The sequence below is a fragment of the Ursus americanus genome, chromosome 3 (assembly GCF_024610735.1).
Source record: "Ursus americanus isolate L20-20 chromosome 3, mUrsAme1.1.p, whole genome shotgun sequence".
NCBI classification, from domain to species: Eukaryota; Metazoa; Chordata; class Mammalia; order Carnivora; family Ursidae; genus Ursus; species Ursus americanus.
In genome coordinates, this window is record NC_142129.1 from 101899652 (window position 1) to 101919060 (window position 19409).

The 19409-nt window shown below is 42.4% G+C and overlaps 1 protein-coding gene and 1 long non-coding RNA gene across 3 annotated transcripts in view; one reads left to right on the plus strand and one right to left on the minus strand.

Annotated features, from left to right (window-relative positions):
• EGFR (epidermal growth factor receptor) overlaps window positions 1-19409 on the plus strand; it is a 203342-nt gene that overhangs the window by 38367 nt on the left and 145566 nt on the right. The gene's annotated exons all lie outside the window — the stretch shown is intronic.
• On the minus strand, window positions 3648-19038 carry LOC148110445 (uncharacterized). The gene is made up of 3 exons (XR_015724081.1): window positions 18910-19038; window positions 12194-12390; window positions 3648-4028 (listed from the first exon to the last, which is right to left on the minus strand). It is a non-coding gene; the product is annotated as an uncharacterized LOC148110445 (long non-coding RNA).

A 19409-nucleotide genomic window follows, 5' to 3' on the forward strand; every position in this document is an offset into this window, starting at 1 on the left:
GTTCAAAATGGAACATATCTGGAATCGGGATTCACATTGACACTTGCGCATTAACTCATTCAGCCCATGGGCATTATTTAGGAGCTGTTTATGATAGTTGTAGATACCGCGATACGGGTAATAGTACGCTGGTTATATTCCTCATAAATGCACGTCCTTGAACTGACCCACACCTGGTCATCCAGCTTCCCTTCTTACCTTATCTCCTTCCCTGAACTGTCCTCCCCCCACACACACACACACACACACACACACACACACACACACACACACGATCCATGTTATCTACATTGAACTTTGTCTTAACTCCTCTAAGTTTGAATGATTTACTTTTTTTTTTAAGATTTATTCATTTATTGATTTTAGAGAGCACACACAAGTGCATGGAGGGAGAGACAGAGGGGGAGGGAGGAAGGAGAGGGAGAGAATCTCAAGCAGACTCGGCATGGGACTCCATCTCACAACCCTGAGATCATGACCTGAGTCGAAACCAAGAGTCCAACACTTAACTGACTGAGCCACCCAGGCGCCTCACTGAATAATTTACTTTTTTGTTCATCTGTGCTTTCTCTCCCCAATTATATTTCCACGTACTTGAAATTCAGGCATTCACATGCTTGGTATGGAGCTCAGCATAACCTGAAGGAGGGGCAACCTCTGGGAGCCTCAGTATCCCCATTCATGTAATAAAGATTGGGTTGGCTGATCCACTGGGTTCCTCCAGCTCTGAGCTTGAGTTTGCTCTTAAAAATTAAGTGATTCTGCCACAGTTTATCGATTAGAAAGAGAATACAAAAGTTATATCCTTGAGTTTGAGCAAGTGATTCACAGAACCTGGAGAACCCCACGGAAGGCAGACTGAATACTGGCATCTTGTAATTCTATAGCAATGCTGGTAGCTTAGGAGTTTCATGGAAAAGGTTTAAGTGAAATGATAGTCGTCCTGGGTTTATGTGTAGCCGATACCTGGGAAGTTAAGGAACTTGTCTGATGTGGCATAGTCAGTAAAGCAGCTAGCAGTGCTACTTATATACTTTCTATGAATAATCTTCATGACCTGAAGATTTTATTTCCACTGATTTTCAAGCTGGCGGTGGCCAGTCAGGCTCTGCGTCTCAGGAATACTTTTGTGCCCCGCTAAACAAACTCACCTGAACATGACGTGGAACATGATGGAATTTTACCTCATTTGTCTTTGCAGTTCTCATTTCACGTATCACTGGACTTCGGTGTGGTTGCTTTGCCTTTGACAACAAACTGATAAATAATGCAGCTAACTTTTAAGTTAGCATGGAAAAATTTAATTTCAGGTTCACTTGTAGGTCAAACGTTCTCGTGTTTCATTAATCTGTTTGTCGCCCAATCATCTTATGGAAAACTGTCAGCTTTTGGTGTGGAAATAATTTTCTTGAAGGCAGTATTTGTTGAATGACTGACGGAATGAAAAAACACCAATTGCGTAAGTGTGAAAAAGATCTGGGTGTTTTCGTTGGCTACGAGTTCAGTATGAGCCAACAACAGTGTGACGGGGATGTTGGAGCACGTTAATAAAAGTACAGTGTCCTGAATTCAGGAGGTAATCATCTGGCCAACGCCATGTGCTGGTCAGATCCGTGTGCAGTGTACGATGTGATTCAGGGCACGTTTGAAAGGGACTGCAGCCCGTGGAGCATGTGACGTGGGGAGTGGCTGAGGGGGTAGAGAGTCAGCAGAGAGTAGCTGAGGCACAGTGGACAGACTTACAGGTGCTACGACAGCTGTCCTCAAGTATTTGAGATGCTGTGAAGTGGCGAGGGAAGTAGGCTTATTCCCCCGGCTCGAGAGTATAGAGCTGAGACAAATGGTGTGAAGTTGGAGGGAGGCGGATTTTGGATCAACATAAGAAGGAATTTCATAAACAGCTAGAGTGACCCTAAAATGGAATTTGCGGTTCATAAATTTGTAAATGCCTCACCCTGGAAGCATTTAAGCCAAGTTGGGTTGGGCAGTTGTTCGTAACCTCCTCTCCAGAGCAGAGATGCCGGCGTTCACTAGAAATTGGGGCTTCCTGGCCTTGGAGCTTCTGTTAATTCAAGCATCTCATGAGTTAAGAAGCTGGGGATTTCAAAGAAGCCATTTTATTTATGTTAAATTCTGTGGCTTGGAGTTCTCGGTAACACTGTTCAATAAAAGTTCCCTACTTTTCTGCAAACACTATAAAAAATTGAAGATTCTTGGTTCGGGTAAAACTAGAGTTCAAGAGAAAGGATATTTATGGTGGGTGTGGTTATGCTTAAGTATTTTATCGGACTTCACTTTGAACGGACACTTCTGTGCAAAATGCAGTTTCACCAGCTTTCTTCTGTGTTTGGGTCATTTAACGTCACCTCTTAGGGGCTTGATTTTCTCACCTACAGGTCGGGTGGAGCTGGGACGTTTGAAGTTCTTGTGGTCGCCGCGTGGAATGCCGTGTGTTCTAGGAAGCCGGGGGGAGATAGGCTCTTGCCTTAGGACAGTCACGGAACCTCGGTTTTGTGGGCAACTCTGCCTGGTGAACAATGTGCAAAGATCGATGACATTGAAACTCTAAAGTTCATTTCACTGAAGAAATGAATTCTTTTAAAATAATTGTTCAGAGTTGCATAAAAGCAAGTGGTAGTTTTGCTATGAACCAAATCAAGAGTTGCTTATATGTAGTGCATGAAACAAGATGTCAGTTAAGAAATAGACTGGGCAGATGTTGACTTAGTCGTCTAAAGAATATGTGGAGGATGCTAGCAAAAAAAAAAGAAAAAAGAAAGAATGAGGTTTTCAGTGATGGTAAGGCTGAAATAAATCAGGAAGAATCAGAATTTTAACCCTTCTTTCTTGTGTTGGGCTTGGTGTTGCGTCCTGAGGTTTTAGATTTGTGTGTGGACATGGGGGGTCCCGTGAGCACCAAGGCGAAATACTGAAGTGAACAAAGGATGACAGGTCACCCGTGAAATGCTGGGGGACAGGTCTCCCCGATGCAGACCATGCAGCCAGGATTTCCAAAGGACACAAGAGCCAGGAAGCAAGTTCTCGTTCGTGATGCCTGGCTCCTCCGTGCCGGGCAGCGGTCGTCCTCCCTGGTGGTGTCAGGGTGGGAGGGGAAGAACTTTCTCTTAACTTTCGGAGCAGTTTTAGGTTTATAGAGAATGGAGCAGGGGGTTCCCGTGTATCTGCTCTTCCTCCACAGACCTTCAGCTTTCCCCTTTTATGACGTCCTGTGTCCGCGGGTTGCATTTGCTACAACTGATGAACCAGTACTGATGCACTGTTATCCACTCACGTCCGAGTTTACCTCAGGGCTCAGTCACGGTGTTGGGTGTTCTCTGGCTTCTGACAAATGCATAATGACATACGTCCACCATCGCAGGGTCGTACAGGGTAGCTTTGCTGCCCTAAAAATCCCCTCGCTCCATGTGTTCGTCTTTCTTCTCCAAGCCTGCTGGTAGCCACTTAACCTTTTACTGAATGTATTTGTTCTTATATTTTGTATTACCGTATGCTCACTGTGTTTTGACAATGTGAAACTACTTCACCTGTAGTAAGCGTTCTGTGAATCTTTGTTAAGTATTTGCGTGAATGCATGAATAATCACTTTTGCAAGACTTCTTTTTTCTTTGAAGATTTTATTTATTTCTTAGAGAGCACAAGAGAGGGTAGGGTCAGAGGGAGAAGCAGACTCCTCCCCCGGAGCAGGGAGCCCCATACGGGGCTTGATTTGGGGCTTGATCTGGGGACTCCAGGATCATGCCTGAGCTGAAGGCAGACACTTAACCAACTGAGCCCCCAGGTGCCCAGTTTTGCAAGACTTCTTATCCATTACATCATCATTATGAGAAAAGACGTTCTCACGGAGATATACTGAGGGGACACTGGATGTGCTCTCGACCCAGAGAGCCAGCTGGTTCCGGGTGAAAGTTGAGTGGAGAAGCAGAAAGCCAGCTCTCAGTTCCAAGCACTGCTGGGCGTCAGGGGAGCAGAGAGGGCCTGGGAGCATGTGCCGAGTTAGCTGCTGGCAGCTTCAGGGAAATACAGGAAATAATCTATGTTAGCTACCTGAGAAAACACAGGTGAGTGAGAAAGACTTGCAGAGAACCCCTCTACCCCACAAAGAACAATTTAATTCCTTTTTTTTTTTTTTATGATTTTGTTTTTAAGTCATCTCTCCACCCAACATGGGGCTCAAACTTACAACCCTGAGAATAGGAGTCACATGCTGTACTGACTGAGCCAGCCAGGTGCTCCCAGAGGAACAATTTATTCAAATTTGTTCCTGTCGTTTTAAGTTGTCTTGACTTTTCAAGTGCCCAGTTTTATGAATTGTTAATTGTGGGATTCTCATTGAGAGCTGTGTGGTTTTATTCCATTAATGTGCGCTAGCTTGTTCTGTCCTTTTGTTGGGCCACTTGTGTGGTTGTGTGACATTTCTGTTTTCAAGAGTTCATCAGTAGTTTTACACACAATTATTTCCTCTCTCCTGGGTGATTTCCATGTGGTATAGTTTAAGAAGTGAAGCTAATGCAATCTCATGGTAAATTTTTGAATTTCACACTGTAATGCTGATTTTCAAAGTCCCATATTCTGTAAGGAAAGTATACTGAGGCACAAAAAGTCTTTCAAAATTAACCTTTCCTGCGTATCTTTTCCATTTATCTTTGTATTTGGAATAGCTAACTATTGCCAGAACCCAAGCTCTTGTTAATATCTCTGCCACTGGGGGTTTCTCGATTTCAGGAAAACATTTTATAACTTTTCACCTTGTGTTTTGGGAGCCATAGATGGTTAGGGGCAGGAGGCTGGCTGTATAATAGACACCATAGTTTAGATGATTATTTGGGGTCAATCCCAGTGTAGTAATGCAGTTCCCTCTGAGAAGTAGGTTTTTGGAACTTGGTGTACTGTGTGGCCTGGAGAAAGAGCCCAGGCTTTGGAGCCCAAGAGACCTGGGCTCAATCCCAATCCTACCCATTACCAGCTGTGTTAACCCTGTGATCTTTAAAAATTATGTGTGTGTTTTGGTTAGCATAGAATAGCTCAGTAAATTATTTTCAATTGTTAATATGGACATGGTCAAATCTATATTTTCTGCCACATAGCAGTCTTTTAAAGCGACTCTAGGGGAGCCTGGGTCACACCATTAGTTAAGCTTCTGACTCTCAGTTTTGGCTCAGGTCATGATCTCACAGTCGTTAAATGGAGCCCAGCGTCAGGCTCCACACTCACCACAGAGTCTGCTTGAAATTCTCTCTCACCCTCCCCTCCCCCCATTCTCTCTCTCTCCTTCTCTCGCGTGCGTGCACTCAAATAAATAAATCTTAAAAAATAAATAAATAAAGTGATCCTAAAGAAGGTAGACTGTATGCTGGGAAGTATTCCTTGTGCTGCGTAAGCAAGGTGGTGCAAACCACAGCCAAAGCACCCATGCGGGCTGCTCTGGACCGTATGTCCACCAGCAGCATTCGTGTGGAAAAATAACATGTTCCGCCGCGAACCATTTAAAATGAATCCAATGGATTTTGTTCATGGTATTTAATAGGCCACTTAGTAATGGACGTTAGGTCCCTTGTGTGGATGGGGATGCTGCCTTTTATGTAAGATATGTGTAGCAATTCAGCTTTCAGGTCCCAGGCCTGGGAAGGCTATGGGACCTTTATAAGCCGGCCCACCCACGGTAAGGAAAGCAATTGTCCAAATGTGGATAGCTTTTCCTCCCACTGTTCTCAGCTGTTTCCAATTAGCCCCAATATCCATAACCCCGGGTTGTGTCTTTATCAGTACAGTTCTCCCATGTCGATGCAAATTTTAAACCTCAGAGGGAAAGGAGACAACAATGAATATGCGTTTATAACATAGCTCTCCCTTTTATTACAGCTCTTCACGCATAAATTTCTCTTCTCTGATTAAACTAGTGGTTTGTAGGCCACATTTGGTGTTTGTGAGGCAAGCTTTTTCCCTGCCACGAATGAGGGTCTCAAAGGATGTCAGAGATCTAAATCACCATATAAATATAAACAAATCTCTGTGTGAAACTATTTTCCATATGCAAATTTTTGGCACGAAGACAAATGGAACTTAGCCAAGAGACTGAAAAAGGTTGACCAACTATGATCTAATCTCCTTAACCTACTAGGCAATTTATTATAACTTGATCGACATAATTTATAAGGCATTCAAGAAATGAGTCTATTTACGTATTGCAAACACCAGCATCACTAAGCGTATGATTTTTGGAGATGAGTGGTTTGGATTAACTGTTCCTCAAAAGATCAAGTGTTTCGTGGTCACTTTTCATTGTAGGCTGAAATGGGGGAGCAGGGATCTAATTGCCCCGGGTAGTGGAACTTTAATCTCTAATTTAGGGGAATTTAGGGTGCTGGAGGAGGAATTAAAAGACCCCAGTGAACCAGGAGAGGAACACAGTGCTGGGAAGATAAGTGAAAAGTAATAAATCCAGCCTTTAGGAACAAGAGAGCCCCAAGGCTAGAAGCTAACGGTGGAATGAGGGAGAAGGTGAGGAGTGACTGTTCTAGACCTAAGTTTCAGCCCCAGCAGCAGCTGGTCCTAAGACTTGGTAGAGGAGGAAACTTCATTTCCGAGTTCTGATTCGTCTTCAAAGACATGACAGAGGATTGAGGCACATTAGCTCTTGCATTCGTGGTCCACTGTGTGATAAGCAGTTTTGGCTTTGGATGTGTATAAATCAAAATTGGAGTAATATGTGGACATGAAAAGGTTAAAGAGTAGAGAAACAAAGGACTCCACACCCCACGTACCCCTTTCTTAACTCTGGTTAAGGTCATAGCCCTACTCAGTCACATCAATGGATAGATCACCCTGATAGAAAATCAATAAAAAAACATTGGCCTTGAATGGTACATTAGACCAGATGGACTTAACAGATATTTAAAGAACATCCCATCCAAAATCAACAAAGTGCATACTCTTCTCAAGCACTCATAAGTCATATGTTAGACCATAAAGCAAATCTCAATAAATTTAAGAGGATTGAAATCATATCAAACTTTTTTTCTGATCACAATGGTATGAAACTAGAAATTAATTACATAAAAAACATGGAAAAATCACAAATAAGTGGATATTAAACAGCATGCTACTGAACAACTAATGTTCAGTTGAAGAAGACATCAAAAGAGAAAAAAATACTTTGAGAGAAAGGAGAATGGAAATATAACATACCAAATTTTACTCTATGCAGCAGAAGCAGTTCAGAGAGGGAAGTTTATAGCAATTATAGACCTACCTCAAGAATTTTTAAGAGTCTCAAATAAACAACTGAACCTTACACCTCAGGGAACTAGAAAAAAAGAACAAACAAAACCCAAAGTTTGTTAGAAGGAAGGAAATAACAGAGCAGAAATAAATAGGGGCCAAATAAATCTTAAAAAAATAAATAAATAAATAAATAAAAGGGGCCCCTGGGTGGCTCAGTCAGTGAAGCGTCTGCCTTCGGCTCAGGCCGTGATCTCGGGTCCTGGGATCGAGCCCCACATTGGGCTCCCTGCTCAGCGGGGAGTCTGCTTCTTCTTCTGCATACCCCTCCCCCCTGCTTGTGCACATGATCTCAGTCTCAGACTCTGTCACATGTCTGACAAATAAATAAATAAAATCTTTAAAAAAAAGACAAAGGATCATAAGAGATTGCTGTCACCAATTATACATGAACAAATTGAACAATCTAGAAGAAATGGATAAATTCCTAGAAACATATAACCTCAATTCATACCAAGACTGAATTATGATGAAACGGAAAATCTGAAGAGACTTATTACTAGTAAGGAGATTTAATCAGTAGTCAGAAACCTTCCAACAGACTAGACAACTTCACTGGCAAATCTACCAAAAATTGAAAGAAATAATACCAATCCTTCTCAGACTCTTTTAAAAAAAGAGAGAAGAGGAGGGAATTCCTCCAAACTTATTTTATGAGGCCAGCCTTACCCTGACATCAAAACCAGACAAGGATGCCACAAGAAAAGAAATGTAAAGGCCAATATTCTTGAAGAACATACATGCAAAAATCCTCAACAAGATATTGACAAACCAAATTCAACAATACATTAAAAGGATCAAACAAATCAAGTGGGATTTGTTCCAGGACTGCAAGGATGGTTCAACTTCCATAAACCACCCAGTGTGATACACATTAACAGAATGAAAGGTAAAAATCGTATCATCTCAATAGATGCAGAAAAAACATTTGACATTTCAACATCCATTCATGATAAAACTCTCAACAAAATGCTTATAGAGGGAAAGTACCTTGTCATAATAAAGGCCATATACAACAGGCCCATAGCTAACTTCATACTTAACAAGGAAAAACTGAGAGCTTTTCTTCTAAGAACAGGAACAAGACGAGGATGCCCACTTACTACTTTTATTCAACACAGTTTTGGGAACTGTAGCCAGAGCAGTTAGGCAAGAGCAAGAAATAAAAGGCATCCAGATCAGAAAGGAAGATGTAAAGCTATCACTATGTGCAGATGATATGATATTATATTTAGAAAATTGTTCAGACTCCACCAAAAAAGAGAAATGTTGAAACTAATAAATTCAGTAAAGTTGCAGGATAAAAAATCAATACAAAAATATGTCATGTTTCTATATACTAAAATAAACTACTAGAAAATTTAAGAAAACAATTCAATATATAATTGCATCAAAGAGAATAATAAAATTCCTAGGAATAAATTGAACCAGGGAGGTGAAAGACTTGTATATTGAAAATTATAAGACATTAATGAAAAAAATTGAAGAAGAAACAAATAAATGGAAAGATATTTTGTGCTCATGGATTGAAAAATTAATATTGTTAAAATAGCCATACTACCCAAAGCAGTCTACAGATTAAACAGTTTTCCTATCAAAATTCTAATGGCAGTTTTCACAGAAATATGATACACAGTCCTAAAATTTTTATGGAATCATAAAACTCCTAAACAGCGAAAGCAATCTTGATAAAGAACAAAGCTGGAGGCATCACACTCCCTAGTTTTAAACCATGCCACAAAGCTCTAGTACTTAAACAATATGGTAGTGGCAACAAACACATGAGTCAGCGGAGCAGAACAGAGAGCCCAGAAATAAACTCACATGTATACGGCCAATTAATTTATAACAAAGCAGCTAAGAGTATAATGAGGAAAGGACAGACTTCAATAAATGGAAATGTGAACAGCCACATGCCAAAGAATGAAACTGGAACCTTTTCTTATGACGTATACACAAGAATTAACTCAAAATGGATTAAAGACTTGAATGTAAGATCTGAAACCATGAAACTCCTAGAAGGAAACATAGGCAGTAAGCTCGTAGACATCGGTCTTGGTGATGATCTTTTGAATCTAACACCAAAAGCAAATGCAACAAAAGCAAAAATAAACAAGTGGGACTACATCAGACTAAAAGCTGCTGCACAGCAAAAGAAACCACCAATGAGGTAAAAAGGAACTTACTGAATGGGAGAAAATATTTGCAAATCATATCTCTGATAAGGGACTGATATCCGAAATCCATAAAGGACTTGTTCAGTTCAATAGCAAAACATAAAAACCCCAAAACTATCCAATTAAAATATGGGCAGAAGATCCGAGTAGACTTTTTCCAAAGAAGACATAGAGATGGCCAAGGGGTATGTGCAAAGATGCTTTACAGTACTAACCATTAGAGGAATGTAAATCAAAACCAAAATGAGATGTCACCTCACACCTGTTAGAATGGCTGTCATCAAAAAGACAAGAAATAACAAATGCTGGCAAAGAGTGGAGAAAAGGGAACCCTTGTGCATTATTGGTAAGAATGTAAATTGGTGAAGCCACTATGGAAAACTGTATGAAGTTTCCTCAAAAAATTTAAAATAGAAATACTGGGGCACACGGCTGGCTCAGTTGGTTAAACATCTGCTTTCAGCTCGGGTCATGATCCCAGGGTTGTGGGATCGAGCCCCGGATCGGGCTCCCTGCTCGGCGGGGAGCCTGCTTCTCCCTCTCCCTCTGCTCACCCTCCCACCCCCACTTGTGCACTCTCTCTCAAATAAAATCTTTAAAAAAAATAAAAATAGGAATACGATATGAACCAACAGTTAATTAATGAAGAATTTGGGTAATTAAATGAAGAAAATGAGTATACTAACTTAAAGAAATATCTGTACTGCTGTATTCATTGCAGCATTATTTCTAATAGCCAAGCTATAGGAACAACCCAGTGTCCATCCGAGGATGAACAGATAAAGAAGTTGTGAGATACACACACACACACACACACATGCACACACACCCCCAATGGAATATTATTCAGCCATAAAAAACACGCCATTTCAACAACATGGATGGACCTTGAGGGCATTATGGTAAGTGAAATAAGTCAGAGAAAGAGAAAAACTTATGATCTCCGTCCATGTGGAATCTAATGTATATATTAGATTACATATTAGATGATCTATTATCTAATCAATATAGTAGAATAGATTAGATAATATACATAGATATAGATTAGATAATATATATTAGATTCCACATACACATACTACATATAAAATAAATAACATATATGTATAGACTATGTCTTTTATATATATATATATATATAATATATGAAACAAGCTCAAGATACAAAACAACAGATTAATAGTTGTCAGAGGCTGGGGTAAGGGGGTGGCACGTGAGAGAAATGGATGAACTGTTTTTGCTTTTGTTTTTAGTTTAAATAAATTGAATTTAAGAAAAGAAAGAAACGAACGGATCAGAAACCTGGAAATAATTCACAAATAATTCACAGTCGATCGTGTGTATCTTACTGCTTGAATGAACTTACGTTTTCTCTTTATTTTATCCCTGCTCATTTGCATGGAAAAGTGGATGTGGGTTTCTAAATATAATTTTGTGGTGCTTCTTTCCATTATCTTTGTGCCATTTGGATTATATTTGATATGCAGACAAACAGCCGTGTATTATTGCAGATTGTTACAGAACAAGAATTGAACTGAACTGAGTAAATGGAGTAAATGTAAAGACCTAACTGGCATTATTTGATGATTCATGAATCTGGGCTACATCCCATCTAACAGATAGTTGGGAGCCCTGAGGCATTGTATAGAATGGAAGCCCTCATAGGCAGAAATGGGGCAAGATAAGGAAGAAAAAGAAAGGGTTATTTCAGACAAGGTCACCTTCCTTTAGTGGGAAGGGCAGGGGATCTTATCGGGCAGATTACCTAACTAGTGCTAATCAGGATCCCAAACTGATTGGCTGAAGCTGCAGTGAGGTTAGGTGTTCAGTCTGGTGGGGCTTAACACAAGCAACTCCATTTTCAGCCTGTTGCTTTTTAACAATGTTCACATTATTATTTTACACGGAGGTGGGGGGGGTTGTTTTTTTGAATTCCCAGCTGCCTTCTTTCTTCCTCATTTCCTTGGAAATATCAGAAACTGACTTTAGGCATCCTGGCAGAGCTACTTAAAATGTAATGCTGTGCTCTGTGCTGTGCTCCTACAAAGTTGAACGAGCCCTTGCTGCTCCTCTGAGATGCATCTTACCATGTTGTGGGTGTTGTCTCATGGCAGCACAGTGCTTTGAACCCATCATTTCCTCATTTTAGTACTTAAAATTAGCCTGCAAGGGAGACACCGTGGTTCCTTTTTATGGGGGCTCAGAGAGGTGCAGTGACTTCTCCAAACTCCCAGAGCTAACACCTGAGCGCAGGGCTGTTTGCTGCCAAAGTGTGTTTACTCCTCTGCACCACATTGCTTCTCCATTCTCATCCTCTAAGTTCCAATGGAAAGAACAGATGGAGTCAAGTTTCAAACAATAAGAGAAATTAAGAAATCTGTGCCCGGAAGCAAGAACGCCTGCCCTCATTAAACTGGGCTGCATTCAGCTCCTCTCATTCCCATCCTGTTCTGCCTTTTGGCAGTTCTTCTCTCCCCCGCGTTTCCTCCTTGGTCTTGTGTGAAACCTCTTCCCTGGTGAAGTCATTAGGTCCCAGGTATTATTTTACTTTGGTCCATCATTTCAATGCAACCACATGTGCTGATGTGATTATGGAAATCTCTGGACGGCAGTAGAATTGTGCAGGGGTTGAATGTATGCATTTGAGATGAAAAGACCAGGTGTGGGGGAGGAAACATCATGACCAAAAAGTAGGTTTTAAAAAATGAATACCAAACCTGTACGTATGGAAAAATCTCTCTTCCCATGAGATCCTCTCGGAGTATCTTAGTGTTGGCACACACACGCAGAGATGGTTATGCTCAGTCTTCTGAGATGGGCCATCTTGAAATCAGCCGGAGGACACAGAGCATCGGCCAGGCTCGCAAAAGAACGTCATGAGCATGGAAGGCAGGTACTGGTTTCGGTTTTGGATCTGTGTAGAGAGGGGAGCAAAGCAAGTAGATGGAGTGATTTAGGAAGATGTGCTGTGCTCAAGAGAGACGAAACAACGAGGCAAACCCCAGGGCACCTCGAGATTGGAGGCGATTCGTGTCCCAGATTGTAAATTCTAACTGTTCCCTTCTTAAACTAAACAATAAGCTACATTAGTGCAGCCGTTCTCGGGGTCACTGGCTTAGTGCTGCACATTGGTCTTGCTTTCCTTGGCTTTCCACCTCCACATGCAGACCTCAGAGAATAAAAATCTTAATATGAAAAACTGATTGCCGCTGTGTTTCATTGCTGATGGGAAGGCAATTCCTTTCAATATTCTCATTTCAGCAGCGCCTCATGATGTGTGATGAGCAAGAGGCAGGAAAAATTGTATTGCATATTTTAGGTTTATTTGCCTGAACATAATAGGAGCTTTATTATTTTTTTAAAATATGCTGTAGACCCACAGATGCAGAGAACAAACTGAAAGTTGCCAAAGGGGGGGACGGGCAAAAAGGGTGAGGGGGAGTGGGAGGTACGGGCTTCCAGTGGTAGAATGAATGAGTCACAGAGATGAACGGTACAGCACAGGGAACAGAGTCAACGACGTCGTAATAGCATTTTATGGTGACGGATGGTGGCTGCGTTTGTGGTGAGCACAGCATAACCATGGACTTGTCCAGTCGCTCTGTCGTACAGTGGAAACTAATGTAACAGTGTTTGTCAACACTTTTTTAAAAAAAGCGTTGTCTTTCGTGGACCAAAGAAACTTCCAAGCCCAGGTGAACATCAATTTTTGATGTACAATAGGATATAGTTCTTTCTGTCCTTAGTATTTTGATTTCAATTTAAAAATGCATGCATGTTTATATATAAACCAACAGATATAGAATGAATGTTTAATAATAGGTTATATTATGATTCACAGGCCATATTTGACTGTCAAACCGAAGTAATTTTAATTCATAATAATTGTGTCTTGTTCTTCCCCATCAGAAAGCCAATTATGCAAGCTTTGCCATCACACATGGAAAATAATTTAATGGAGAGTTCATTGCAATTTCAGGAGTCCAGAATATTGGATATTTTTTACAGAGCAGCCTACATTGCTTTCTTAAGGAGGCTGTATTACTATCTGGACATCCAGAAAGGGCCTCCCTGCTTTTTTGGAGTCTGCTTTTTAGTGATTCTTAAAGTGATTTCACTGTTCATGCGCTTTTTTTTTTTTTTTCTCTTGGGTCCTTCAAATTCTTAATTAGTGCCATTTGCTCTTATTTTAGGTACAATTCAAGCCTAATTAGAAACCAGAAACACTTATATGTCCACAACAGATTTAAAAAGCTTGACAGAAGGTTTTTAAAGAAGAGGTAGTGAAATAATTATATAGCAAGGTAAAGGCTATTTAACAACGCAAGGATAGATTTTCTCGTTGAGTTTTAGAAACTCTTTTTTTTTTTTTTAAAGATTTTGTTTATTTATTTGACAGAGAGAGAGAGCTTAAGTAGGCAGAGCGGCAGGCAGAGGCAGAGGGCGACGCAGACTCCCCGCTGAGCAGGGAGCCCGATGTGAGGCTTGATCCCAGGACTCTGAGATTATGACCTGAGCCCTAGAAATTCTCATGTCAAATTCTGAAACAAGGGAAAGGTCAGGGGGATAAAGGACATGATGGAAAGTAGACACAACCCAGTAGACTAAGTCATTTGTGCCACGGCAGACATCCCACACACAGCAGGAGCCCCAAAGACCGGTGTGTCTCAGCCCTCCCTGGTCAACATAACCAAACTGCACCACCAGGGAAAAGTTCAGCTACGTGCCATAGCACAAAGCAAACACAGTGACATTGGAAGGCATGTAGCAAATGTTTTAGAGATACTTATCCGGAAACATTAAGCCAGCATTCTCAAGGCTTACAAAAGGCAACCTGCGTTATCTAGAAGGTGACTGTTTTTGATGTTGGCTTGATCCTTAAAAAATGGGAAGAGCGGATGAGGGAGGATTTCCCCCTCTCCTTTCTCAGAAATGTAATTCTGGAATTCCTTAGTCTGCCTGGAGGTTCTTGCTGCATTCTGGGGTTTTCATGTATAAACACTTAGATGTTCTAACTCAGTAACTCCCTAGAGAGGAGAGGAGTGAACGAGGAGTAACCTTTCCTGGTGACTCATGTGCTGGGTGGAAATTCCCCGTGCAAGAAAGCTGTGCTGGGTGAGTGTAAAGAGTTAATGCGCTTTCAAAAGCCTCTAATTTACTATTCCCGAAGAGTAATTTACTCACTAGAAGTATCTGGGTGACTATTAACACATTTGTAGCCTTGAGAAGATCAGTTCTATTTTAAGATTAAAAGTACAAAGCAAGAGCTGGAAAGTCATTAAAAACCGACAGCCAGTTTCCCATTTTTGAGAGTATTCATTAAAGATTCCTGTTGCAAAAGGAACAAGAAATAGCTTGAGATCAGGGCACCGTGAATCCTATTGTAAACAGGTTCACTCTGGCTGGGGAGAGGTCTGCGAATAAATGATTTTATTTAAGGTCTCTGGAAGGTGTTGGAAGAAGCAGGGGACTGGACCATATTTCCCCTCTTCTCTCCACTGACGAGTTTTTGATATACATGGCAAGGCCGAAAGGCACTGGGGGACAACAGAGTAAGTGAAGTAATTTCTCCACCAGATGAAGTTGAGTCATATAGCCTCTGCCAGGGCAAGACGAGCCTCTGCTACTACGTGCCTCTCACTGCCACCTCCCTTTATTCCTCCGGAGGAGGCCTCACAAGTGTGCCCCTCCTAAGCATTATGAAAAATGTAACTATTCCAAATAATTTCCCATCGTCTCTAGCATCATTGTTTCCTAGCAGTGACACATGATTAAAGTACAGGGCAGGCGTGTCACCGTGTTATGGTGCTAAAAACGCCTCCATCAGCATTTGGAGAAGTCACCTGTGCGTTCCTTTCTAGCTTCCCTTTTTTTGCAAGTTAACATTTTCCCTCTATTTAGAAAGACACTTTTACCTTTTAGCAGGTGGTGTTCTCATCTTTGGAAATACAAATTAACATTTGCAAATCAGTATAATCGAGACTGATTTTGGAGAATTGTAGCCCATGTTTAAAAACAAAATCACAGAATTGGTACCTGAAAAATTAATACCGTGGTCATAATATTGTGGCATTTGATAGAAAATGAGTCATTGCCAGGTTAAGATGATTTTCGGACTTTTGTTCTACTGTCCTTTCTTTAATACAAGGAAATGTTTTGTGTGACATGCGCCCTGACAAGCTGGTGGAGGAGGGCTAGGGTGCTCAGGACATAATCGCCAACGCACGCCAGCCAAGGAGCGCCATCGGCTTGCACCAGGCCAGTTTCAGTTCTAATGAAATTTGAAACCAAGATTTCTAGATGCAGTTTAGTTCAGAAGTCACCGTGACAAATTATCTTGTACTTCACAGAGACGTCTCTCTTCACTGTCAGGTTTGGTTTGCGGAGTTACAGAAAAGGGCCGTTCAAAAACTTTGATTCTTGGATTGCTATTAGGAAAATAAGATGACCTTTTCCTCCCCGCGGGGTTGGGGGCCGGGCGGAGCGGAGCGTCTCACTGCACATGGTGCTGTGGATTTGCAAGGAGAAGGCACCTCCCCCAGCAAGGCTCTGTGCCCCTCAGGTCACGTTCTCTGGCTGCCCCTGAGGGTGGCCGCACCGTCCTCTTCTCTGAAATACACTGCAGCATAAGCTAATGATGAGTGTAATTCTGTTTTTTAGATTTTATTTATTTGAGACAGAGAGCACACAAGTGAAGGGGGGAGAGGCAGAGGGAGAGGGAGAAGCAGACTCCCCTGCTGAGCAGGGAGCCCGACACGGGGCTTGATCCCAGGACCTGAGCCAAAGGCAGATGCTCAACCAACTGAGGCACCCAGGTGCCCGAGTGTAATCCTTTTTTAAAAAAATATTTTATTTTTAAGCAATCTCTATACCCAGCATGGGGCCCGAATTCAACCCAAGATTAAGAGTCGCAGGTTCCACCAACTGAGCCAGTCAGGCACCCGATGTGTGTAATTCTTAAGCTTGAAAAATGATACAGCAAGAAACAAACATGATTTCACATTCACACAGACATCCCAAGACTTGAAAATAGCTAATCCACTCATGTAGAGTTAGAACTCGATCGGGACTGAGGTTGGTGGTCCCAGGAGGCAGGGTGGTGAGACACGCGTGCTTCTAATCCCACACACTTGTGATGGTGCCTCCACTCCGTCACCCCGTAGCTGACTAGGTGATCTTAGGTGATCCTGACCTGCTGCTGGGTTGACCGGTCGGGATGGTGCGTGGCACCTGCTACAGTGCTTGGCCCACGGAGGCTGCCTCAGATTGAGTATGGTCTGCCATTTCAGAGTAAACAGTGAAGGTCAGGGAAACACACTGGAGATGGAAAAGGCTGTTGTACCCTAAACTGCTTTCAAGGTTAGTTAGGGACACAATATGAGGTGAGAAATGGAACCCGTGAGAAAATTATTAAAAAGTATTCCATTTAGGGGCAGCTCGGTGGCTCCATCGGTGAAGCGTCTTCCTTCGGCTCGGGTCATGATCCCAGGGTCCTGGGGTCGAGCCCCGAGTCCAGCTCCTTGCTCAGCGGGGAGTCTGCTTCTCCCCCTGCTCAGGCACTCTGTCTCTCTCTTGCTCACTCTCTCATAAATAAAATCGTTTTTTTGAAGATTTTATTTATCTGACAGAGAAAGAGCACAAGCAGGGGGAGTGGCAGGCAGAGGGAGAGGGAAAAGCAGGGTTTCCGCCAGGCAGGGAGCCCCATGCAGGACTCGATCCCAGGACTCTGAGACCATGACCTGAGCTGAAAGCAGACGCTCGACTGCCTGAACCACCCAGGCGCCCCTGGCCACGTATTTAGAGTAGAGAGGTCTGGCTTTATTATTGAACTTCCAGGAGCCTTTGGGAACCGTATTTGCTTCTTTTCGCTACGACTTCTTCAATGAAAAATCATAGGACTCAAGTCTTCCTGTAAAGCAGCTTGAGATGTTCAGTTCTAGATTGATTACAGAGGAGTATGAAGATTTGTTTTTTTATTGTACTTTTTAAAATTAAATTCTTATTTCAGGAAAAGCAAAAACAAAAAAACCTTGTGAAAGCTCTACGGTTAGTTTTTCTTCTAAAATTCAGATAATTAAGGCAAATTGATTCTCCTGAAATTGTTGTGCTTCTGAAGAAAAACATTTTACCCAGATCTCTCTTGAGTTCCATGCAGAGCCATCATGACTATGATTTTTAGCCCTCGTGGGGATTCTGCTGCACATTTATGATCTATAAGTGTTTGTTGAATGAATAGTAAACAGCCTCAGTCAAAGAGGTGGTTGGTGTTCTCCAGGGTTGTGGTGCCGGGCCTGAAAGTCCCCCTGGCTCCACCTCATGCCGACTTCTCCCCACGGGGCCCTGTGTGCCCTAGTGAGTACGAACGTTCCCCCGGGGTCTGCTTGTCCCGGGGGCCACAGAACTCACTTACCTGCTAAGACTGAACTCTGTCCACTCAACCTTGTCCTCCTTTCAGGGATCGGAGACCTTCACGGTCGTGAAGCCGTGATGGGCAGAGACCCTCCCCTTTCCCTCCAGACTGTTCCAGCTCCCGAGACACTGTCAGTGGAGGTTGGAATAACAGACCCCCGACAGCAGAGTGGGGTCGATGCAGTGAACCCGGGGAAGTGCCTGCACAGATTTCCCTTGTTTTCAAGGAGAAAATCCTTCCAGGGCACCCTGAAAACTGACCTTCCTGAACTGACCTCCCTGAAACCTTCACCAGCCCCAGAGGTATGATTACATACGACCGTGCATTCTCCCCCCCTCCCTACATATATCCTGTACCAAACTGAGATATGACCTGAAGTTTCTTCAGAGCAATAGAGAGTGATGCAGGTTGTGTTGTTTTTCAGACATCACACTTGAAAACACATGACCATACATATACTTAGAAAAACAGGTTTCAAATTATGTATTTATTCATTTAAAGATTTTTTTATATTTAAGTAATCTCTACACCCAACGAGGGGCTTGAACTTATAACTCCGAGATCAAGAGTCTTCATGCTTTACTGTCTGAGCCGGCCAGTGCCCCTCAAATTATTTAACAGGGAGAGGAATGCTACGTGGCCCATCCCACCTTTCTCTGAAGGCTGTATTTCTCCCTTTCCCAGGCCGCGTGCAGGGACAGTGAAATGCTCTTTTTTGACTAGTGAAGCTGCGGTCTTCCTCCCACCTTTCAGTGTGTGATACAGTCCTTTATTTCTTGTTAGATAGCTGACATAGGTCTTGTCAACTAAAATGGTACTCTTCTGAGTCTGCTAATATCATGGATTTAATATTCTCTTTTAGGTGTTCATAAGAATCGCTAACTTTCCTGCCTCAGTAAAACCTCCACGGCCTAAAATATAGTAAGGGGATCTGTTTTTTAAAGGATTGGCAAGGACCCAAGTGTGGAACTTGGTATCTAATTTTCACGTGGAGTTCCAGGGTTTGCGTACCCATGTACTTACGTACAGAACCGAAAGCTGCACCGGGCGTTAAGGGACAGCGAGATGCTGGAGTTGTAAGCAGACATTGCAGGCCCCGGCTCCGCGGTCTCCTTTTACAGACGAGAGAATCCAGACAAGTGTGGATGGGTCTCTAGTCCTCCAGGGTCTGTGGGGATTCGTGGCCAGTGCTTACTAGCAGGCAGATGTGTGCAGGAAGAACTCACTCACGCTTGGGCTTACATGTTTTCCTATCTTGCTGTTTCCATCCGTACGTAGGATATCTGATCCGAGACTCCATTTCTCTGATTCCCACATATCCTGTCTTGTAGACAGGAAAGGAGGTGGAAAAAAGAAGAAAATGAACAAAGCTGATGGGCTTTCTTCCCAGAGGGCTCTTATTTAATCCTCGCTCTCTAGAGTGTTGCTTTGTTCCATGGTAACGTGGGTATACACACGTCGCTGGACTAGTCTCTCACTTGGAGCAGGTGAGGTCTGTGCCAGACTCTTCCAGCTGGAAGCGA